We start from the raw sequence: 27,442 nt of genomic DNA, 5'->3' as shown, positions 1-27,442 counted from the left end.
TTTAGGGTTCTACTATGTAGTGATCTTTATTTCATTTATTCTGCGTTCTTTTCCTTATATTATTGAATAGTCCATTACTAGGAGTTGTAGATACGAGTTGGCTTTCCTATTGGTAGATCATGGTAGGTGCCATCATAATCTTAGAAATTAGGTTGTGACAAATTGGTATTAGAGCCTAAGTTTCATTAGTGTATTAGTACAAGAGCTAATTGTTTAGTAGAGTTGTGCAGATCGGTGCGGAGACGTCCATAACCTATCTTTGTGAGGCTACAGTAACATTTTAAGAAATTCACTTCTTGACTTCTTATAGTGTGACCGCATTCCTATGAACCTCATACATATTATTTGACTCTATTCTATCGCTAAAGGATGATACGACATTGTCGATAAATACAGATGAGATTTTAACACATGTTTTTAGAGTTTTAGCACAACGTCAGACTAGGGAGTTAGAGATAGATATAAAATATCTTCAGTGGCAGCCAAAATGAATTTGGGCCAGCTTAGGCTTTAGTAAATAAATACTTCAACCTTCGAGGTTTGACATTAGGAATTTGAGTTATATTGTAGATCCCTATTATCCATGGATGACGTTTGATTCATCTGGTAGTCCTCAGACCAAAGTTGGTTCAGTTGGTGTTCATCAGGGTTCTTTACCAGTTTTGAGTATGAGATTAGATTTCTCATGTGTTCTAGGCATTTTCCTATGCTATATCTTTCTGAGCCAGACACCGGTGCATGGATGTGTTAGAGGGTTTATTATTATCATTCCATTTGGCATCGGAGCACTTGATAGCAACTGAATCTTCCTTCTCATAAGTTTTTTATTATGAGAGGACCATAGGAAGAATGTATGGAGACTTAAAGAAATGACGGCAAAAGGCATGCCATTAGTTTAGTGTTATTGGTAGTTTATCCGAGTGTGAGGATTCTTCTGGTAGAGTTTAGCTTCACCTGCAGTACATCATCTCTACATAGTCGATATTCCTATGAGTAGTTCTCAGATTAGTCATGATGATCATAGTGGGCAGAGTCCCCATCTGACTTGCGGTGTATGGTATGGTTCTTTAGGCCATGGAAACCTTCTAGATTATGAGAGGCAGTATCTCGAATTATTCCATGATCTTGGTTTAGCTGTGTTGTGATGAGACAATTATTTTGAGAATGCCCTAGGTATGAGATAGATGATCAGTTAGAGTTTGAACGTATTCCCCGCCAACCTAGAGTTCCTGAGACAGCATGTGATTTTGGATGTATGGACATAATTTTGTGGATTTCTCTCAGCATCAGTTGGCCAACCATTTGGGCTCAGTTTGTGTTCTCTCTATATTGATGCTTCAGGAGTTGCTACGACTGCAGATAGATTGATTACTAGTATAGGTAGTATCACCAAAATGAAATTTCCAGTCATTCAGCATATTCAGATGAGTATCATGATATGTGGCATCTTCAATTAGAGGTAGTATGTTTGTCCCTTCAATTGATGATTCAGTTGGTTGGTCTGACTTAGATCCATTCAGATTTTCTTTCGATGCACCTTAGGCATGTGATTACGGATGTCACCATGATTGGTGAGCTTTAATTTCTCTCCTATATCTCTTATTATATGTATTGGGGTTTTCATACCCATTGATGATTACATGCCTTGTTAAATTGATAACAGTTATTATATGCCTTGTTATTAAATTCATGATTATGTTACTACTCTGTGGTTTATTTTTTTTTCATAGTGGAAGGAGTCGATCTGTGTTGATATTTTTCCCTATGGGTGTATTTTTTGGGTCCAAGCCCCCTTTATATTGGCACATAGTCCCTATTGTGGCCCTTGAGTGGTACATAATATTGGTGTTCACTTTGGTACCGCCTGTTCAGTATGTTAATATTGATATTATTATTACTATTGCTACCATTAGGTGAGGTTATTGATGTTACTTGATATTATTACTTTATGCTGTGACTTGATGAATTTGATTCTTATTGGGTAGCTATATAGACTAGTGTTATCTACTTAGACTTTTATTTACTTGTGATATTATTCGATGGCTTAAGTAGATATTGCTTGATTTGATGATTTCTTTCCCCTAGCGTGACAATGTTGACTGTGTTCCCTCTTGATTAGCTATATTAGATTAATTTGGGCATGTATTATGTTATCGAAGGAAAGTTGACCTTCTGTGGCACTGACATAATTCTTTGGTCGGCAATTTTGTTATATCGTCCATTTTTGAGTTTGGGATCCTTAGACTTGCCTCTAGTGTTACAAAGGTTTTTGCTTTGTCTATCCCTTTCTATATAGCCCACTTATTTTAGAGCTTGATTGCTTTTGGTTCTATTATTCATTTGTGGCTAGTTCATCGCTTAATATTGGGTTCGATATTGATATTGAGATTTGATGGATTCATCTCCTAGATTTATTGGGTTCGTCCTCTTGTGATGGTTTACCCTTGTTATTAGTTTGGAGATTTGATGCCCCTTTCTTGATTTGACATGGTATTGTCTAGTGGAGTTGGAAGGTTAGAGACATATGGCCTTTCCTGTGATCGCTCCTTAAATTGGAAAATTAGAAACTATTTAGCATGAGTTGTTGGTTCTCTAGTTGTGGTCTCAACTTTGACCTTGGTTTTAAGATTGGTATTTCTTCTTTGTTGATGTGATTCTTGGGTGGATTTATTAAATTCCCATTTCAGCGTTTGTTCAACCTAGTAAGGCTTGGTAGAGTGATTCTCCTTGATGATATGTGTCTACGGCTATTCTTTGCTGAGATGAAGTATTATATTGATTACTTGTCAGATAATGTTGCATTTCTCTGAGTTACTAGAGCTTTGCCAATACTGGTGTGGTTTTCAGCCTTGGCATGTTTTTGAATATGTTTGGATAGTTCATTCCCTACAGTAGATGGAGTAGGTTATATGTATCTTTAGCCAGTGATTTGTCCTTCAACATGATTCTTATTTTTTCTCTATATTTCAAACCCTCTAGCTGATATAGAGTTGATTTCTTGCATTTTCATTTGATGGTTATCCATGTGGTGGTTTTGTTCTCCAGATATGTCTCGACTATGGCTTGGTATGATTTATCTCGGTTATGTCAGATTTTGATACATAAGTCGATCTGAGATAGTTGTCATTAATATAACCTTTTTGGCTCAGTTTACGAGTTATTGCCTTTGGATGGCGGTTTGGAAGTTATGATAAATTTGGAATACGAATGCGTACCCATCTTCAGTTTTGGTTTAGGTAGTTGAGATCAGATGATTCAGCCTCTGTATTTAAATTTTTGCATGGTATATAGAGATTGTGTGCAACCTTTGTTTTGGAGTTATTTTAGTTTGGATTTCATTTATAAGCTGGTTTAGGCTTTTTTTGTGGTTACCTATTTGGTCTTCTCGACTTTGGATTGATTATAGTTGATAACTGTTCAGATGATAGCCCATGGACCCGGTGTTGGTTATTTCTGTTTTGACCTCGAGTTTTAGTTTCTTTGGAAATTTTGGATCATTTACTAAGTGGGAGTAATATACTCGAGTAGGATTCAATAAGGTTTCATTCTCTGTGGATGAGACACATTGGAATGGAATATTTAGTGATGAGTAGTTATACCTTGGAATTTGTGATTTTAGTTTGATTTTCATCCGGACTACGGGTTGGCTTGCCTACTTCTACATCATGGTAGGCTCCATCATGACCTAAGAAATTTGGTCATGACAGTAGCTCACCGTGAAGGTCTAAGTCCAGGGGAACGAACATTGGAAGCCACGTTTACCGGCGTTGTGGGTCTATATGACTGTTTGCTTGATACATACTTGATATATATATTTGGGATGGCTATTGCCTATGGTGTCTTTGGTTTTCCCTTGATTTTTCCTCATTTTGTGCAGCTAACATGCACTGGGGACCTTTCAGTAGGGGTAGCTGAACCCATATAGCCCATGAGTGCCTTTTGGACAGATAGAGCTTACAGTCCAGGTTAATTATTTTAATACTCTCATGTTCATGACCCTTACCCTAACCCGGCATCCTATAAATATATATTAATGTGCATGTGATTTTGAGCAATTAAGGACATGGCATTATGTTATCTGTTTCCCTGAGTTACAAGATAGTGCTTATCCTACTGACCATCCTAGGATGCTACATCATTTCATTATGTAGGGTCTGCAGACTTTTCCATTGCTTTTATGCAACGTTAGGTGGTTGAGCACGTTCGTTGAGTTGCTGTGAAATGGTGAGCCTCTATCCTTTGCAAGGCTTTGACATTTCATTCTTTTTTATTTATTGTCATAGTTCCTTTGGATTCTTTTTGTTCATAGTTAGTGCAATGTCCCGACTTAGATGTTAATCTTGTTTTAGTGGCTTTTGTGGACAAGTGTGGGTTGGTTATTTTCTTGACTCTTAGTTTTCATTTGAGTTATCTATTCATTTTCTCATTACTGTTTGATTGGCTTCTTCTTTATTGTTATTATTGTGCTCTAGAGGCTAGGCTAAGGGGTTGGTCTCCATCCCACAGTGGGCATGAGATACCCAGCATGGCCAGGCCCTGGTTCGGGTTGTGATAGAAATTTAAAGATTAGGATATACCTAAAATATCGAATACGTGAGGATACTGGGCCTGCATCTCGCTCTCGATCTCCCAAGCGGTCTCTTACACTGGGTGGTCCCTCCACTTAACCTTAACTACAAGAATATCTATATTCAGCAACCACCTAACATCATTAGCCAAAATAAGCACCGGCTCCTCTATGAAGATCAACCTCTCATCTAGCTGAACTGAGTCCTATCTAAGCACATAAGACAGATCAAGAATGTATCACCACAACATAGAAACATGGAAAACTGGACAGACGTCATCAAAATCTAGAGGGAAAGCTAACTCATAAGCCACCTCACTAACTATGTGAAGAATCTTGAAAGGTTCAATATATCTAGGCTGACCTTTCCCTTCCTCCCGAACCTCATTACACCCTTTATGGGTGATACTCGGAATAATTCTCTATCACCAACTCTAAATCTCAAAGCACAGAGCCAACGGTCTGCATAGTCATTCTGCCTACCCTGAGATACTGTCAACCTACACTGAATCACCATGACTCTATCCAACGACTCCTGAAGAAAATTAGTACCATGAGGTCAAACTTTAGAAGTCTCAAACCTCCCAATCAGAGAACGACATCTCCTACTATACAAAGCATTTAATGGCCCCACTTTAATACTCGAACGATAACTGTTATTATAACAAAACTGTATCAAGTATAAGTGCTCCTCCCACATGCCTCCAAAATCAATAACACAAGCTCGGAGTCTTTCTTCAAGCACCTGAATAATTTGGTTAGACTAGCCATCGATCAGAGGATGGAAGGTTATACTAGATTTACCTGAGTATCCAAATCCTTCTGAAAATCTCTTCAAAAGCTAGAAGTGAACACGGCACCTCAATCTGAAATGATAGATATGGGCACACCATTTAGACGGACTATCTCACGCATATAGATATAAGTTAACCTCTCGACACTAAAGGACATCTGCATAGAAAGGAAATGTGTTGTCTTGGCCAACCGGTTCACAATAACCCAAATGCCAATGGAACCATAGGAAGTACGTGGCAAACTATTGACAAAATCCATGGTAATCCACCCCCATTTCCAATCGAGAATGGGAATTCTCTAAATCAAACCACCTGGTCACAGATGCTCGGCCATTACCTGCTGACAATATAGGCAACGAGCTATAAAATCTGCCATATTTCCCTTCATACCATTCCACCAATAATGGAGTCTCAAATATTTGTACATCTTAATTGTGCCCAAATAAATATAATATATAGAGTTGTGAGCCTCGTGCAAGATCAGCAAAATCAAGTCCTCAACCCTCAAAACAAAAATATGTCCATCAAATCACACAACTCCCTCAGAATATAAGGTGTTTCTCTTGGACACACCACTCAAAACCTGAGCACGAAGGAAGCGAAGCTTACTATCCTTAAGCTGACGATCCAAAATCTGCTAAAAAAGCGAAGATCTTTCTTCAATGCAAGAATAAATCCTCAGTGGGTATGAAATATCAAGGTGAACCATCAAGTTGCCTAAGGACTAAATGTCCCATGCTAACAGCCTCTGAGAAACTGAAATACAAGCCAAGCTACCCATACTCACTGTCTTCTGACTTAAGGCACCTGCTACCACATTAGCCTTGACCTGATGATACAAGATGGAAATATTATAATCCTTAAGGAACTCCATCTATCTACACTATCTAGAATTAATCTCCCACTTGGTCATAAGAAGCTAAAGATTACGGTGATCGGTGAAAATCTCACAATGCACACCATAGAGATAATGCCTCCAAATCTTAAGCACGAAAACTACCACCGTCAACTCCAAATCATGAGTGAGGTACTTGCGCTTGTGAACCTTAAGATATATCAAATCATAAGCAATAACAGGACCATGTTTCATCAAAACACAACCTAGACCAATACTAGAAGCATCATAATACACGGTGAATCCCTCACCCTCTATAGGAAGAGCTAGACAGGAGCTAAAGTAAGAAATTCCTTGTCCTTTCCAAACCCCGACTCACACTCCTCGGACCATCAGAAAGGAACCTTTTTTCGAGTCTATTTAGTCATAGGCGCTAAATAGTAGGAAAACCTTGACGAATCATCTATAATAACTAGCCAAACTAATGATGCTACGAATCTCAATCGAAGATGTAGGTCTAGACCAATCATGAATTGCCTTAATCTTAGTTGGGTCTACCATAATACCATTCTTACACACCACATGTCCAAGGAATGTCACTAACTCAAGCCAAAACTCACACTTAGAGAATTTGGAAAAAAAACATATGGTCTCTCAAAGTCTGGGGCACAATCCTCAAATGTTGCGCATGCTCCTCTCTACTCCTCGAATAGATAAGGATGACATCGATGACCGTAATCATAAAAAAATCCAAATAAGGCCTGAACACGAATTTTATCAAATCCATACATATGGTTGGTGCATTATTTAAGCCAAATGACATCACCAAGAACTCATAATGACGATAACAGGTCCTAAAGGCTATCTTTGAGATATGTTCAACCTAAATCTGCAACTGATGGTAACTAAATCTCAAATCAATCTTAGAAAACCCCCTTCACCCTGAAGATGGTAAAACAAGTAATCAATGTGGGGCATAGGATAACGGTTCTTCACCGTTACCTTATTAAGCTGCCTATAATCAGTACTTTCTTCTTCACAAACAACACAGGAGATCCTCAAGGAGACATACTTGGTCTAATAAAACCCTTACTAAGAAGATACTAAAGTTGAGAATTTAGCTCTGTAAGATTGGAAGGAGCCAAATGGTAAGGTGCCATACAAATAGGTTTGGTACCAGGATCAAGATCAATAGCAAACTCAATCTCATGGATAGGGGAATACGAGGAAGGTCAGTAGGAAAGCCATTAGAAAACTCACAAATTATAGGAACAGATTCAAGAGATGGACTCTCTACTCTAGTATCACAAATATAAGCAAGATAAGACTCACAACCTTTCAAAATAAGCCTTCTAGCATGAACATAAGAAATAATCCCAATTTGCTAGTGGCTAACCACTCCCTGTCATACGACTAGGGTATATAAGGCATGGATAAGGTAACAGTTTTGGCAAAACAATCCATGACCATATGATAGTGGGATAGCCATTCTATACCCAGAATCATATCAAAATTCACCATATCTACAACAATAAGATCAGCATGAGTATCAACTTCTCTAACAGTCACAACAAAGGATCTGAACATTCGATCCACAAATAAGGAATCACCCATGGGAGTATATACATGCAAGGGCACAAATAATAAATTCTAAGATTTCTATAACCATGGAGCATAATAAGTAGATACATAAGAATAAGTGGATCCCAGATCAAATAAAGCAAGCGCTAACTGATGGCATACCAAAATCTTACCTATAATAATAACATATGAAGACTTAACCTTGGGTTTAACAGATACAACATATAATTGACCAGGCCCGTTACCTGGTTACGATCCTGACCAACCTCCTATCCAACCAACCTGATAACCTCCTCGAGAACCCTAGAAACTACCTTTATGGCCTTAAAAATCACCGCTAGTTGAGGCATGAACTGTTCTAATAGGGGAAACACTCTAAACTAAAGCAACAATCACCCCATGACTAGGGCAATCTCATAAATAGTAACCATGAGTTCAATAACACGTAACTTAAGATAAACTAGAACCGACAGATTCGGATAGCCTGAAATAGTCACCATTTCTAGAATAAACAGATGATGAACCTCTCAAATATTTATGATTTTCCTAACTAGGGCGATCACTAGGACTAGGCTAACCAATTTAATAATCTGAAGTGCTGCCTGAATAGGTCAACTAGGCTGTCTCTAAGACAAATAAGATGGACATAGAGGATATCTACTTTAAAAAGGATAATAGTAGAAATACTGCCTATCGGTTGCCTTAAACATTGGCATTCACAAATTGGGCAACCGCTTGAAAGGTAGCCTGAAATTTAGCATGAGACACATTCATATTTAGAGGGTCGGCGTGCAGGGGTGGTTGATCATCATTTCTATGTGTATTGGCTTGGCGATGAGGCATATTCTATCTCATGAAAGCATTAGTTAAGGTAGATAGAGGAAACTATAAGCATAATATATCATGAAAGAAATTATGATTCCTAACTCATTCCCTAGCCTCTTGCTCATAAATATGGAATAGTTCACATCCATGACAAGGACTCTACGTAACATAGCTTGTCTATCTCTCTAGGAATCTTCAAAAACTTAGTCTATGATACCAAGTTTGTAACACCCAGAAGTACAACCTCGATGTTACATGGTGCTCAAGACTATGGATAGTCCCAAGCTAACCCATTAAGCCTACTTAAATTGGAACTTGTAAGAAAAGTGAACTAGCATAAATAGAATTTGTAGGTAAATAGAAACATATCTTAATAAAAGTCTTTAATTTGGGAATCTTTGAAAAACTCTTTGTACTTAAAACTTAAATAGTCTAACAGGCCTCTATCACTGACTAGAGAGCTACTGGGATCGACTCCAACTGACCTAAATTATAAACTAAACTCATGTAACTAAAACACTTTCATCAATGAATAGAAATCAGATAAACTAGGTCATCAGAGTATGAGGACTCTCCCAAAGTTAGGATGTACATGATGATGTCATGGTCAATCCTACTATTGAAAACGAGCACTAGAACCTACATTATAAGATAATATTGCACATATATATATATATATGGGTTAGTACCTCTAGAATATACTAAGTATGTGGGGGTGAATGCATAAAACAATAAGTGACTATAACCATAGACTATCAAATGATGCATGCTAAGTGTAATTGACTCACCTTGAGCTTCAATAAAACAAAGATTGTAAAATCATGAACATGAGTAATGAAACATAAAGATAAACTTTGTGAGTCATAACACTTAGTTCTAAAAGTTTAACTTTTATTCTAGCTGATAAAAACCATGTGAGATACTATGGAGTCTAACATCTTACCCACATTAGGGAGAGCTATTCTACCCCTGCCATTAGAATAGAACCTTAATCTTAGTGATCACTGAACTTCATCCATATTGGGAAAAAGCTTAACCTATGGTGGCTCATAGTTTCTCAGAATTTAGGATACGTTAATCTGCATTCCCTTCTCGGAGCTAAATACTACTCCCAGAATAATTATACGATTATGCTTTAGGAATCCACCTTAAAATAGCATACAAGTTTATATACTAAAAACTAGTTATGCTTTTCTTTCTTTAAATCATAATTAGGATGAACAAATGTGGATTCCTTATCTTATCTTAAGATCAAAAGATTAATCTTTGCTTTTATTTGCAGTATAAACTTATCAATGGAACTTAAGAGTATAATATTCTTTTAAACTCAATATTTGTGCTTAGGACTTACAATATATGCATAAATTCTTAGAAATTCATGACAAAACTTCATGGTCAATAATCGCCTTGAAATAATTCAACAATTACAGTCAAGATCATGAAATTAAATCAAAATATGAATCTTATAAGTCAAAGGATGAATAAATGTAAATCTTGATCGACTTAAAACGTTTAATATCATGGTAATATCATAATTCAAGAATATGGCAATTTAGGTATGAACCTTTATTTAAAATAAAGAAATTCCATCTTAAAAACCATGGATTTGTGGCACAAGGATGAAAGAATAACCTTGTTCATAAACGCAACATACCTTAACTTTCTTGTCTTGTGAAGAAAGCTTGAATCTTGGGACTTGAATGATTAACTTGTGAAAGAAACCCTATTCTTGAAGTTTCTTGAAGATGAAAGGATGTAAGTGTTGTTATTTGATTGGAATGAGTAGGAAATAATACCTCCTTGAGGGTTATAAGTCACGGATGGGAAGTTATAAGGGAGAAAAAGACTAAAAAGCCCTTAGCTAATGTCACAAAAAAAGCTCGTCGGTCCTTACTGGTCTACCATATGACTCATATGGTAGGGTATGACCTAGCTCTTCCACTCATAAGCATAGTACACTTAAAGGGGTACTCACTATCAACATACGAGTTTCGCTTAGGACTAGTATCCTTTTCTACAACCTCTGACCCTATACCATACCTTAGACAGAAGCTTAGGAAGACCTCACTGAAGAACTTATGATCTAACATCATACTACTCGTAACCTACTTGACAACTTCTAGGGGGTCAAGTTGTATCCTCAAAAGAAAATTCACCCTACCATATAATCTTGCATATGAGCATAACATACCACTCGTATGGTAGGGTACGACTCAAGATAGATGTCATATGATGCACAGAAACTCCCAGACACGGGGTATCACAATATCTCCCCCTTGGAAAAAATTCTTTGTCTAATATGGTTCATATAGGATTGGGATTAGGACATAAATCAACCTCTCCATGATGAATTTACAACCAATCTTACCATTATCACAAGGATTCACTTTCTTACTTAATAAGATACGATATAGGAACACCTAAACATACTTAAGGAGAAAAATTTTAATAGAAATAACACTTTACCTTAGGAAGGAGCTGAACTAGAGGAAAAGAGATATGGATAATTTGTTTTCGTGTCTACTTCAGCTTCTTAAGTAACCCCTTCAACCAATTGGTTTCTCCAAAGAACTTTCATTGATGCTACTTTATTATTTCTTATCCTTCAGACCTGTCTATAAAGTATCTGAATAGGAATCTCCTCATATGAAAAGTTATCTTTGACTCCAACACTCTCAAGGAGAACCACTAATGATGGATTTTTGATACACTTTTTAAGCATTGAAATATGGAACACAGGATGAACGGTAGCTAAATCTGACGGAAGATTCAATTCATAAGCATCCCCTCCTACCCTATTCACTATCTCATAGGGACCAACAAATCATAGACTCAGCTTCCCTCTCTTTCTAAATATCATTATTCCTTTCATATGGGACACCTTCAAGAATACCCAATCGCCTACGTCAAACTTGAGCACTCTCCTTCTTACATCAATATACAATTTCTGATGACTTTGACCAGTTTTTAATCTCTTACGAATCAACTAAACTTTTTCCATAGCTTTAAGAATAGATTCCATCCCAATCAATGTTGTTTCACCAACCTCAAACCATCCTATAGGTGACCTACACCAACAGCCATACAATGCTTCAAATGGATCCATCTGAAAGCTAGCATAATAACTATTATTGTAAGAGAACTCAATCAATAGTAAATGGTCATCCCAACTTCCTTTAAAATCTAAAACACTCACCCTGAATATGTCTTCTAATATTTGAATTGTCTTCTCAGCCTAGTTATTTGTCTGCGGGTGAAAAATAGTACAAAGTTTAACCTTCGTACCAAGGCTCTTTTGAAAAGACTGCCGAAAATATAAAGTAAACTACATGCCTCTATATGAAATGATGGAGACAAAGGTATCCCATGAAGCCTCACTCACTCCCAGACATACATCTTTGCATAGTGGTCTGAGGTATCTGAAGTCTTAACAGGTAAGAAATAGGCTTAGTCATTCAATCTACTATGATCAGAATTGAGTCATGCTGACGTATTGTACGACTCAAACCTATGATGAAATCCATAATCACTACTTCCCACTTTAAAGTAGGAATACTAATCTCTTTCAACAAACCACCCAACCTTTGATGTTTAACTTTAACTTCCTGATAATTAGGACACTTGGCTACAAAAAAAGGCTATGTTTCTCTTAATACCATTTCACCAATAAATTTCCTATAAGTTGCGGTACAACTTAGTAGCATTCAAATGAATGGAATACCACAAACTATGAGCCTCAGCTAATATCCTTTCCCTCAACCTATCTATATTTGGAAAACAAAGTCTGCCTTGATAACGAAGTACACCATCTCCCCTTTAGGAAAAAACTTCAACCTTCTTTTGATGAACTACCTCTAATATATGGCTAAGTATGGGATAATTTTGGGTTTTCTTCATCACTCCCACCATTAAAGGTGATCCCAAAAGTTTCTAAACTACTACTCCCCCATCATCGGTGTCGAGCAAATAAACTCCAAATGAGCTAACCTATTCACTTCTTTAGCCAACTCTCATTCTTCCTTCTTGACATAAGACAACCCATAGACAACCTACTTTGTGTGTCTGCCACAACATTGGCCTTACCCGTATGATAGAGCATATTCATTTCATAATCCATCAATAACTCCAACCACTTTCTCTGAAGAAGATTCAACTCTCTTTGAGAAAATACATAATGAAGACTTTTATGATCAGCGAAAACATCTATGTGCACACAATAAAGGTTGTGCCTTTAAATTTACAAAGAAAAAAGCACAACAGCTAACTACAATTCATCAGTTGGGTAATTCTTTTTATGATCCTTATGTTTCCTAAAGGAATAAGCTATCACTCTCCCATTCTGCATCAAGACACAACCTAACCCAACTCTGAAAGCATCACAATACACTACAAATTGGTCTAACCCTTCTAGAAAGGCTAACACGGGTACTGAAGTCAACCTATCCATCAATCTTAGAAACTCTTCCCACACTTATCCAACTATATAAACTTCACCTTCTTTTAGGTCAGCTTAGACAGTGGTACAGCTATAGAGAAGAACCCTTCAATAAACCTTCTATATTACCCACGCAAACCCAAAAAGCTTTGAATATCAGATGGAGTGATAGGTCTAGGCCAGTGCTTCACTATATTAGCCTTCTGAGGATCTACATAAATGTCAGCCCCTAAAATGACAAGCCCCAAGAAAGTAACAGATTCAAACCAAAACTCACATTTACCAAACTTCACATATAACTGATGGTCCTTGAGAGTCTGCAATACTATTATTACATAGTCTGCATGCTCTTCCTCACTTCTGGAATACACCAGTATATCATTAATAAAGACAATGACAAATATATCCAAGTAAATCTTGAAGACCATATTCATCAAATCCATATGGATTTTAGGGGCATTTGTTAGTCCAAATGACATGACCACAAACTCAAAATAGCCATACCTTGTCTAAAAAGTAATTTTTGGAGTGTCTGGATCCCTAAATTTGAACTGATGATATCCCAAATTAAGGTCAATCTTGTAGAACAACTTGGCACCCTGGAGCTAATCAAGAAAATCATCGATTTTAGGAATGGGATACTTGTTCTTGATGGTTGCCTTGTTTAGTTTTCTATAATTATATACACATTCTTAGAGTATCATCTTTCTTATGCACGAAAAGGACTTGACCGACCTGATAACACTCAACTTACACGTCAATTTAAGTGCAAGGTGGTCATTGTTAATATATTTACCCAACTTTAGAATCGAGGTTGAATCCACGAGGAACAATGTGAGTGGTGATCAAATTAGTTTGAAATAATAGTTACAAGTTAAATTCAAAAAAATGGTACAAAAATATAAAATGGGGGAGATATGTTCCTACACTAATATTTCTTTTTGGATTTTACTAGTATAAATTTGAGGCTATGAATAATTAAATTTTTAAAAATTAAGCACGGATCTTAGGATTATACACTACTAAGGGAGTGACATGTGGGTGTTAATCGTCAACATCAATCTAGTAAATCAAATATGGGTAGGCTAGATTATGGATTTTGATGCTAATCTTTTAATAAAACACCAAACTTTCACCCATTGATTATTTTGAATTCCTAATAGGTGTGTTCAACAATTGGTAACCACAACCTCAATCTCGGCATCCCTATTTCTAGGATGATACAGATTCCTAAAGTTGACCCAAAACCTTTCTTTTGAAGATGTCCTTGAAATTTTTAGAGCTTAGATCTTTCACTCATCAAAACCATATAAGTATTTGGGGCTTTCACCAATTAACTCCCAACAAAAATAATATAGTAATGATAAAACCAATAAACATGAACTACCAAATAGATGCTAACAATAATAACCCACCCATACTTTAAACCTCTATTCAGACATAACCCCAAGAGAGAGATTTAGCTACACATAAGATAAATAAGCATAGATATACCCATAATCTCCATTGAAATGAATTGTTGAAGAATTTAGCAAATTTTACTTTAAACATGGCTCTCCCGCAATATCAACACTGAAAGTGAGAAAATCTTCCACTTAGAAAGTCTCCAATGTATTTTTCACCCAAAATTTATATAATATTTTCTTCTCCAAAAATGGATGCTATGAAGTCTAAAGATAAACCTCAAAATTGGGGAAGATGATAATTCTTCTTCAATGATAGGGTTTGAGTCATTTATTATCAAATTAGGATCAACACGTGCAATTACAATTTTTCCATTAGGATGAACTCCTCCACTAGGCTGCGATCGCACAGGTCTAGCTACGATCGCGGCTACACGACCACAGTTTACCTCTGCGATCGTAATTAATTGACCATCCTTTACTGCAGCGACCACGGTCAGCAGATCGCGACTGCGGTACCCGAGACTTTCTCTTTTAGATCTTCAACTGCACTTTCTTGCTCCCTTTTTGATCATTTTAAGCTCCAATCCACTTTCTTCCATCCCTTTAACTCTATGCCTGCAAGAAGTGGATATCAGTCCATTTAATCACAAATATGTCTCATTTATTCATTTAAATCAAGGCAATATTCATGAATGTTGACTGAGAATGAATAGTAAAATCACCACTCATCAACACCCCTAACTTAAGGTAATTGCTTGTCCTCAAGCAACACTACCTCTTACCGTGAGACACAATTATTTATGCTCTAAATTTATGCCCCAAAGACCATAATGACTTCATCTATAGTCGCAATCACAAGTAAATCATTATATAAGTACTAGGCTAATTTCACTACACCCCTCTTTTTAAACACAATACTCAGGAATGCATATGGCTTTAAAGTGCAAACAAGTAACAAAACCAATACTTTATAAATGGCTCATTCATTTACTAAAAATTGCTATACTCCATTTACCTCCTTGATTGGAAGGTGACCAAATCACCCGCCTCAACTTATTTCACATGCCAATCTCACAAGAAAAAGAATTTGGCACATCAATCTACGAAATATACATAAGCAATTTTAAGTGCATAACTCTCTCCCTCATAAAATAAATCTTCATGCAACAAGTGTCACACCATAGGCTTGGCCCTATTTTCAATCGCCACTATTAAAAAAGTAATTGGTTGGGGATATCAAAGGACTTTATAAGTTTTTAACGTAGGTTCAGGATAGGGCAGGTTCGGAATGGGGATATCCCTTCCTTGAACATCTACTTCACACTTTTCAATTCTTACTTCTTCGACTAAGGGCCACTTTTTTTCTTTCTTTTCTTATGCCTATACTTCGCTTCCTTTGTTCATCACTTTTCTTTCATCTTTTTTTCTTGCAATTAAATTGCAATTTATTTCTTTGTTGGATACTTTCCTTTTTCTAAACACTTGTTTTCATCACGTAGGCACAATGGGCATTTTTCTAACAATTCGTGGTTTAAAACTTCCTTCCATCACTTTCACCACCCCAACTTAAGCTTTAAGCCTCAAGTTACATGTTAAAGTTCAAGGAGGGTATATTTTAAGAGAGGGATAAAAATAATAGGACACGACTAGTAATGAGTTTACGAAAGAAAGGTCCGAAGACTCAAAGTGGGTAACTAGGGATTGAAATTATGCACGGGTAGGCTTTTTAGGCTAGATTTGGCTCCAAAATTACAAAGGTAGCCTATGATTATTTCTCTTACCAAATACAATCAACATTAGCTTTTAAAGACTAACGGGTCAAGTTCTAGATGACACAAGTGTACAAGATATGAATACCAAATTCTCACCACACATGGCATGCAAAAATCTGCCAATGAGGATAAATATACCTCCCTCTAGAGACACAAGTAGAGTATTTATCATTATTTATAAGCCAACCATTTATGGAGTCACAAAAAGAAAATAAGATTTGTTACCAAGTTGCTCACATCCATGCCCTCAATTTTGATAAATTTTGGATAGAGGGGGTGGTTTGTTTTGCAATAGCACTCTGCACAATTTGTTAACCTATGGCAACAACCAAAGCCATAGTCTTACATCTAGGCTCAAAATGGGAAAGATAACCATATGGCTACTCAGGCTTCGCCAATGGTGTATAAAGTGACCCTAGTTTTAACAAAATAAAATGCCATAAGTACTCATACTTTGCTTGCATTATTTACATTTATGCTACTGGTACTCAGAATTCCCCTGCATCTAAGCCTCAAACCCAAAAACGATGATTTACCCTTAAGAATCTCATTACTCAATATATCATGGGGAAAAGTTCATCATGCATCATAAAAATGAAATTAAAGTAAAAGAAAAACTAAAACAAAAGACCACATGATAATCCATAAAATATGGGCACCGTTAGAGTTCCTTCAGAATGTAGCATCCCTAAAAAAGAATAAAAATAATATCCAAAACATTAACCAAAAATAATTGTTAAAGTAAATATACGGGGGAACCCCCAACCATAAAATTGCAGTGTCCTCACTATAAGTGTGATCAAGCAAAAGTAAAAGGGTCTCCTTGAATATGCATCATGAGTCGCTCTTTCCTACCAACTTTGCACCATCACCAATAGCATCATCAGCTGACCAATATGTAGGGACGTCATCTTCACTTCCAATCTCAGTGATGGTGGTCACTCATTGGGTTTGAGCACCTTAAAGATGCCTTTTATCCCCTTACATATCTTCTTGAAGAATTTTTATCTTTTCTTCTCTCTTTTCACCATATTATCATATGACTCCTTGAGGACCCTATGTTATTCTGCCAAGGCTGAGTAGGCTCTCTCTAAATTGACAACAGTGGCTCCCTGCTTCTTTTGCTCCTCATAATATTTGTCATAATTTGACCGAGTCACATATGAGTAGTGAGTTGTGGATAGCTCTCCTGGTCCCTGAGACAATATGGAATATAGCTGCCTAAGCTCCCTTATTTGACCTAATATGTCATTAAGTGGGTTGGCTGGCGAAGGTCTGCAAGAATCTGTTCCTCTTGTACTAATTTGCCTGTGTTTCCTTTCCTCTTCTTACTCTGACCTGGAGCAGCCTCGCCTCTGTATTTGATTTGGTAGATAAGGAATCCTGTCCATACCCAAGTATCTAAAATATACTGTACCACTCTTACCTTTTTACATAACTCAATTATAAGAGAAGAAAAGGGAAGATAAGTACCTCTATGGGTTTGGAAGTACTGCCATTCTGAACTCGCAAGATCTCCTACATTCAGAGTGATGCCTGATAGAATACATGCCACCATTTAAGCCCGGGCATCTATGGCAATGGTCATATGAGTGGATGAAGAAAACTTTCTACAAAGGATGTTCAACCATAGCCTTACTTCAGCCTTGAAGTCATTCAGTGAAATATATCTTTTAGTGGTGGCCTAGGGGACTGCTTTTCCCAAACATAGGATGTTAGCCATCCAGGACCCTTGCTTGCATCCATTAGTATGAAATTTCCCCATGTCAGCATTAGGGAGCCCATACACTACATTGAACTTCTCAACTCTGAAGTTTTCCTATTTACCCCGAATTGTCATTACTGGGTTTGCGAGAGAAACTACGCTGAGGTTTGCATTGAAATTACGCACCCAATGTTCATTTACTTAGCATGGTTCTAGGGGAAAATACATCCAACAAGTAGTAGTGAGCCTGGCATGTAATTATGGTAACTTCTCCTCTACTTTGTCTAAGTTTATACCCCTTTTAGGGAGTAGCTTTGTCCTGTGGTAATCGTCGTAGCAGGAGTGGTGGCATTGGGAAGCCATGAATCGGGTAGTGTCAAAATCTACCATTGTCGAGTCGTAGAACGTGTAAGCAATGCATCTTATGCCAATATTAGTGTAATTGCATAAAAATATGCTAGAACAAACTTATAGGTTCATAAGGTAGTGTTATAGAAGGTTTCAGGGGCAGCTAAGGGTTGGCAGAAATTTTGTCATCTGCCAGAACCAGCCCTAAGGTATGGCTATCATGGGGCTATGAATACGATAGTAGTGATGTGACTGTGGTCATCGAGACTGCAATCACAATACCTGAGACTGAGTTGACAGTTTCTGCACAGTATTTTGAAATGCAATTTAAACCTCCAATCCCCTATTTTGACTAGGCATAACAACTTTCTAAATATTTTATCAAAGCCAAGTATGTGTGATCACGACCGCTAAACTTGAAAAAATTAGAATTTGATTCTTTGGGGCCTTAAATCGAACACATTGTGCACACGATTTCATTAACCATTCAAAGTGCAATTTTGGGTACTCAAGACTTCCCTGTTATCGTGTACACCAACTACAATACCTAACCATAACAATTACGACAATTAAGAATGTATCTACCATTAAAAACACCACTTTAGGCCTTTTTCTATACCACATGTTCTAAATATGCAATTTTACATAAAAACCAAAGGAAGTTCAATAACTTACTGATTGGAAGGATGCGAACTAGTGAATTTATTCTTCGATATACTATAGAATGCCAAAAAATTAGAGAGGAATTATAGAGAAAATAAGAGAGGATCATGTGGGGGGAATGGGCAATTAGATGGTCTTTTCAAACTACTTACACCGCGATCATGGTCATAGTTTTTCAATTGCGGTCATTCAGCCTCCGCAATTGTGGAGACATGGACCGCAGTCACGATAACTAAGACCAACAACCGGGTCTCATGGATATTCTGCTTAGTCTATTTGCCAAATTCACACATCCTTTTTTTAAAATTCAACCAAAATTCCTCTAACACCAATACTTTATGGACTATACATGCACAAAAAAAAATCAAAATCTACCCAAGCATGCAAAAATAAAAGGATACGGGCCACTTTTCGGGGCGTGATGGGTTGCCTCCCATAGATCTCTTAGTATAACATTGTATCAGGATACCTTCAATCCTCCCCTTTGTGTCTCCACTTAGAAAATTTGAATTTCCATCCCAACTTTTGTTCAATATATAATGAGCGGCAGAGGGACGAAAAATTCAAATCTTCCAAGATTAAACTTGGAAGAGATGGTAAAATGAAAAGCAAGTTTTGATCTCACCATTTTGAAGACTTGAACCATTTACCTAACGTCATATCGATCTTTTGGATTGGCTCTGTGGATAAAAGAGTGTTTATCAATAGGTCATTGCTTGTACTTTGGAAGGCCTTTGATGGATTGGGTTCCATGTGCTCCTTCAAAATAGCAAACTCCAAAATGTAAGAATCGGACTCTGCTCCCACACAATCCTTCATTTCGCCAAAGGGATGGATCCTCATAACATTCTCTATCATGAATGTTGAAAAATGGGTTGAACGAGGTCCAACCCCTAATTCCGGGTTAGCCTTCTCCAAAGCATATTCATCCCTAAATGAGATAGAGTCATCATAAGAGGTTTTCTTTAATTCTACTCATGACTCTAAGCTCATTTCTTTTATTATGGCTTCTTTTTCCTCATATGAGTTGGATTGTTGGGAAGCCGCTAAGGATTCTTTGCTACCAAGCTCATTATCATAGCTTGGTTTATCTTCTATATATACTATCTCTTGGGTAATAGGCGTGGTAATGATATTTTAAATCTTTTCTTCTTCTCCCATTACCTCCTTCTTGACACTTGTCCAATCTTGATGTATGTTCTCTAGGTTCTCCCCTGTTTCATCTAACCGATCCAAAATGGCTTGTAACCTTGAGTCACAACTATTGGACTAGGTATCTTGCTCTTTATTCTTATCCTCATAATACCTATCAATCACACAAAAAGAACTAGAAACTTGGTTAGTATAATAGGGGGAGGGGGAAGGTGGACAATCATTCCAATGTCCATCTCGACCACTACATAAGGAGCACCTATACTCCTTATAGGATTGAGATGATGAATCCATCTCTCTTTGGGGAGCATAATCAGAATATCTCAAGAAATATGGTACGTCGCGATATGGATATGGATCATCAAGATAGGACTTCCAACTACCAACATCATATTTGTCAGAAGATGCCATAAAGAAAAGTAAATCAAATAAAAAGCTACATACAAAGAAAAATCACAAACAAATATTTACAAGCTTGAATTCAAGCAAGTAACTAAAATTCCAAACCAACTTAATATGCCAAATTATTTCCCGGTAACGATGTCATTTTTGATAACGCTCAACTTACACGTCAATTTAAGTGCAGGGCGATCGTTGTCAATATATTTACCCAAATTTGGAGTCAGGGTCAAATCCTCGAGAAATAATATGAATGACAATCAAATTAATTTGAAATGATAGATACCAGTTAAATTCAAACAAATAGCACAAAAAAATAAAATGGGGGAGATAGGTTCCTATACTAATATTTCTTTCTGGATTTTTTCTAGTGTAGATTCGGTGTTACGAATAATTAGAGTTTTAACAATTAAGCACAGATCTTAGGATTATGTACTACTAAGGGAGTGGTATATGGGTGTCAATCATTAACATCAATCTAGTAAATCAAATATGGGTAGGCTAGGTTATAGATTTTGATGCTAGTCTTTCAACAAAACACCAAACTTTCACCCATTGTTTCTTTTGAATACCTAATAGGTGTGTTCAACAATTGGTAACCACAACCTCAATCTAGGCATCCCTATTTCTAGGATGACACCTATGGCATAGTTAACCTTACATTCACCCTTATGTCTAAGATAGTGAAAATTTAGCAAACTACACGCATAATTGTCTATCATTGCTTTAGTCTCTACATCCCTCTTTTGAGGATGATACAAATTCCTAAAGTTCACCCAAAACCCTTCTTTCGAAGATGGCCTTAAACTTTCTAGATCTTGGAGCTTTCGCTTATCAAATCCATGTGGGTATTTAGGGCTTTCACCCATCAAATCCCAACAAAAATAGCATAGCAATGATAAAACCCATAAATATGAACTACCAAATAGATCTAACAATAAGAACCCATACATACTTTAAACCCCTATTCGCACATAACCCCAAGAGGGAGATTTAGCTACACATAAGATAAATAAGAATAAATATACCCATAATCTCCATTAAAATAAATTTTTAAAGAATTAAGAAAATGTTACTTCAAACTTGGCTCTCCCACAATATCAACAATGGAAGTGAGAAAATCTTCCACTTAGAAAGTCTCCAATGTATTCTTCACCCAAAATTTTTACAATATTTACTTCTCCAAAAATGGAGGCTATGAAGTCTCAAGCTAAACCTAAAAATTGGGAAAGATGATAATTCTTCTTCAATGCTAGGTTTTGAGTCATTTTCGTAAAATTCGGATAAACAGGTGCAATTACAGTTTTTCTCCTCCGCTAGGACATGATCACGTAGGTCTAGCTGCACCATGGCTACACGATAGCTATTTACCTTCACGATTGTGATCAATTGACCATCCTTGACTACCGCGACCGTGGTCAGTACATCACGACCGTGGTACTTGAGGCTCTTATTTTTCAGGTCTTTAACTGCACTTTCTTGCTCCTTTTATGATCATTTTGAGCTCCGATCCACATCCTTCCATCCCTTCAACTCTATGCCAACAAGAAGTGGATATTAGTGTATTTATTAAAAAATATGTCTCATTTATTCATTAAAATCATGGTAATATTAACGAATGTTGAGTGAGAATGAGTGGTAGAACACCACTCATCATTCCCCATGGCGAGACACTGGGAAACCTTTATCTAAGAGGTCTTTAAGATACTCTTTTAAATCCTTAAGATTGGCCATAGCAATATAATATGGAGGGATAGAGATAGGATAAGTTTTAAGAAGAAGACCAATATTGAATTCTATTTCTCTATCTGGAGGTACCCCTGGCAAATCTTTGGGGAAAACCTTAGAAAACTCGTTAACTATACAGACTGATCTTTAGACTTAGTATGTTTGACTCAAACTAAATATTATATGCACTCATTTGATATTAAATTTGTATCCTTAAAATAAGAGATAAAATGACCTTCGAGAGACAGAACCACCCTCCAACTCAAAAATTGCCTCATTAGAAAACTAAAACTTCAACATACGGGTGCGACAATCTATTCAATCATAGCATGACTAGAGACAATCCATGCCTAGAATGACACCAAAATCTACCATCTCTAATTGTATTAGGTTTGCTAATATTATATTATTAAGGATAGTTATAGGACACTTCTTATAGACTCATCTTGCAATAATTAATTCACCCTCTAGTGTAGATACTAAGAAGGGCTTGGAGATATTTTGAGTCTACCCCAAAATTCATAGTAACTAACAGAGTTACATATAAGAGATCTGATCCCCAGTCTAACCACACATATACATAAATGTAAAAGGCACGAAGAATACCAGTGATAATATCTAGTAAACTCTCCTACTCCTGATGGGATGGAAAAGTACATAATTGATTCTGGCACTTACCACCACCGGTACTGGATGATGTGCCCTATGGAGGAACTGGGTGACGTGGCTGAGTTGGTACATTAGTAACCTGAGTCTGAGGACGAACATCTCTGCTTCTCTACTTACCATACGAACACTCTTTGACCCTGTTGCCCAAGTTGCCACAACTATAGCACCCTCTTTTTCCCATCAAACACTCGTCAGGATGGTCCTATCATACTTTGCATATGTCGGGTAACTAGGCCTCTTGACTATACTATTCTGAGACATGGAATTCAAAGTCTGCCTCATTTCTTCTACTTGATCCTAGGTGCAGGGGCACTGGCTTAAAAATAGCACAGATATGAATAAATGACCCTAAAACTACAAACGACTTCCTCATCCAAACCTTTCCTGACTATACTCAAACTATCCAGTCCAAGCACTCTGGTTCCTCATCTCTTTCTCCTTAAACTTTTCTACCTCAATATATTGAGCATGAGAGATTAACCGAGCACTGTCTATATCCTAATAAGCATGGCGGTCCTATACTTCTTTACTACCAAATAATACACCCAGTAAAAAATTTACTCATACGAGCTCTATAGTTAGATAACAACTTGGGAGCATACTTAGAAAACTATGTGAACTGAAGGCAGCACTCAATCACTTTTATAAAGCCCTACCTCAAGTTCATGAACTCCTCTAACTTAGCCTCCCTTATCTCAGGCAGAAAGAACCTATCCCAAAAATTTTTCTAAAACACCTGCCAATTTACTAGAGTTGCATTCTCACCTCTACTTCCCTTCCACATAACAACCCAATTATATGGAACATCCTTCTGCCTATATGAGGCCGACTCTAAACTCTCTCTTTTAGTAACATTCATAATCTATGTAATCTTTCTCACCTGATCAACCATGAGCTGAGATCCTTGTCTACCGTTGACCTATGGAACTCGGGTGGATTTATCCTTCTAAAGTCCTGAATTCTGGTTGTAGCTAAGTTACCATTTTATTGAAGTAGAATTGTTTCCTATTGGTTGCCCTAAACATTCGCATTACCAGCTTGGCCAATGGTTGAAAAGTAGCCTAAAATTCAGTATGAGACACATTATCATTCAGAGGGTCGCCGTGCAGGGGTGGTTGATCACTGTTTCTATGTGCATTAACTCGGAAAGGAGGCATATTTTGTCACATGAAAGCACGAGTTAAGGCAGATAGACATAGCTATAAGCATGATAGATTGTTAAAGAAATGATGATTCCTAACTTATTTTGTAGCCTCTTTCTAATAAATTTGGCACGCTTCACATCTATGACTAAGACTCTACGTAGCTCAGCTTGCCTGATTCCCTAGGACTCTTCAAATGCTTAGGCTCTAATACTAAGTTTGTAATGCCCCAAAAGTACCCCCTGGACGTTACACAGTGCTCAAGACTATGAATAGTCCCAAGCTAACCCAATAAGCCTACTTAACTTGGAGCTCATATGAAAAGTGAACTAGCATAAATAGAACTTGAAGGTAAATAGAAACATATCTTGATAAAAGTATTTAACTTAGGAATCTTTGAACAACTCTTTGACCTTAAAACTTAAATAGTCTTTCAAGCCTCTATAACTGACTTGAAATCAACTTGGACACATCCCAGATAACCCAAATCGTATACTTACCTCATGTAACTAAAACACTTTCATCAACAAACAAAAATCACATAAACTCTATTCTCAAACTATAAGGGCTCACCAAAATTCAAGATATAGGTGATGATGTCGTGCTCATTTATTCTATTGGAAATGAGCACTAAAACCTGCATTATAAGACAATGTAGCACATAGACATATATGTGGGTTAGTATCTCTAGAATGCACTGAGTATGTGGGTGCGAATGTATAAGTAAGATAATAACTAAATATAACCATAGACTATCAAATGATGTATCCTAAGTGTAAATGACTCACCTTGAGCTTGAATAAATAAAAGACTGTAAAATCATGAACATGAGTAATGAAACATAAACTTTATGATCCATAACACTTAGTTCTAAAAGCTTTACTTTTATTCTCTCTTATGGGACATTCTTCTGACCGACTTAAACAATGTGAGATACCATGGAATCCAACGTATTACCCATGTTAGGGAGAGCTGTTCTACCCTTTCCATTAGAATAGAACCTTAACTTAGTGATCACTGAACTTCATCCATATTGAGAAAAAACTTACCCTACAGTGGCTCGTAGTTTCTAAGAATTTAGGATACACTCATTTGCATTACCTTCTTGGTGCTAAATACTACTCCCAGAATAGTTATATGCTAATACTTTAGGAAATCCACCTTAAAATAGCATAAGGGTTTATAGACTAAAAACCAGTTATGGTTTTTTAAAATCATAATCAGGATGAATAAATGTGGATTCCATATCTTATCTTAAGATGAAAAGATCAATCTTTGCTTTGAATTATAGTATAAAATTATGATATAGAACTTAAGATATAATTTTCTTGTAATATTAATAATTGTACTTAGGACTTATAATATATGCATAAATTCTTAGAAATTCCTGACAAAACTTCGTGTTCAATAATCATCTTAAAATACATCAACAATTCCAGTCAAGATAATGAAATTTAAATCACAATATGAATCTTATAAATCAAAGGATGAATATATGTGAATCTTGATGCACTTAAAGCCTTTAATCTCATGGTAATATCATAATTCAAAAATATGGCTATTTGGTTATGAACCCTAATTAAAAATAAATAAATACAATCGTAAAACCATGTATTTTGGGCACAAGGATGAAAGAGTAACCTTGTTCATAAACCCCACATACCTTAAGTTTCTTGACTTGTGAAAAAAGCTTGAATCTTTGGACTTGAAGGATGAACTTGTGAAACCCTATTCTTGATCTTTCTTAAAGACGAAAGGATGTAAGTGTTGTTATTTTATTAAAATGAGTAGGAAAATAAGACCTCCTTGAGTATTATAAGTCACATATGGGAAGTTATAAGTGAGGAAAAGACTAAAAAACCCTTAGATAACTTTACACAAAAAGCTCATCAGTTCTTACTGGTCTATCATACGACTCGTATGGTAGGGTACGACCTAGAGCCTCCACTCGTAAGTATAACAGACTCAAAGGGGTACTCACTAATCAACATACGAGTTTTATTTATGACTAGTATCCTTTTATATGACCTCCGCCCCTATACTTGTACCTTGGTCAGAAGCTTAGGAAAACCTCACTGAAGAACTTACGATCTAACATCATACCACTTATACCCTACTTGACGACTTTTAGGGGATCAAGTCATATCCTTAACAAAATGTTCACCCTACCACACTATCTTGCATATGAGCACAACATACCATGACTCATGAGAAAAGTCGTATGATTCACAAAAAATCCCAGACATAGGGTATCACATAAGTCAAGGTAAGGAAATAAACATGAAATATCTCCAACATTGCTATACATAAATAAGTAGATAACCCTAGTATCATTACATGTAGTCATAACTACAAAATTAGCTCCCATACGTCAATTAGTGTAGAAAAGTAAATAACCTATCACAAACCCCCATAAGTCTAGAAGGTGCGCACAAGATAACATAACCCACCACCATCAGTTATTAACTCTCATACTAAAATTATAATTCATCCAATTCATGCCTCATGATACACATTATGTTACCATATTAATCATTTGTAAATAAGTCAACACTTATCGACTATCCTTCATGTAAAAACTAATCCTTATGTATCAATAAATCATTCTTTATCAACTAAACATTACTTTTCAACTAATTTTTATATAGCAGTTAATCATCGCATAACAACTAGTCATTATTTATCAACTAACCAATATTTATCAACTAATCAATATATCACTTACATCTGTTCATATCATACAACTTTATAACCATTTCCTTGATTCCATATTAACTAGACTCACTATTGCTAACCTCACACCCCAATGTTATCATATAATAATATGTATATCATCATAGTATAATATATATCTGAACTCAAACCAGTATAGATATTCAATAATATACTCATAAATATTATCACAATCATCTTCTGGTCTTGCCGGGCATGTATATATTATTATAATTATCCTCTAATCTTGCAAAGTATATATCATCAGAATTGTTTTCCGGCCTTACCAGGTGTATATTATAATCACCCTTCGGCCTTGCAAGCATCATTATAAATGTCATCAATATCATAGTCATCCTCAGATTTCTACTGGGTGTAAATAATCAATATCATCATAAATATGTCCACTAGTATAATCATTAGATTATTTAATAGCATAACTATTAACATAGTATATTAACATAATCAATAATAATAATAATCAAAATCATAAGCTCTAACATAATCAATAGCATGATAGCCAATATAGTATATTAGCATGATCTTTAGCACAATCTATAACATAATTTTCAATAGAGTCAATAAACATAATCACTAACATAACCAGTATGTGTTATCAAGGCATAGGAAATAACTTCTCAATAGCCTCACTAATGGCTTATTCTTAGCATAAGAGATATATTATCAATAGCTTGATCAATAGTTATTC

The sequence above is a fragment of the Capsicum annuum genome, chromosome 10 (assembly GCF_002878395.1).
Source record: "Capsicum annuum cultivar UCD-10X-F1 chromosome 10, UCD10Xv1.1, whole genome shotgun sequence".
Classification (NCBI taxonomy): domain Eukaryota; kingdom Viridiplantae; phylum Streptophyta; class Magnoliopsida; order Solanales; family Solanaceae; genus Capsicum; species Capsicum annuum.
The sequence above is the reverse complement of the archived record's forward strand: the minus strand, read 5'-3'. Positions refer to the sequence as shown.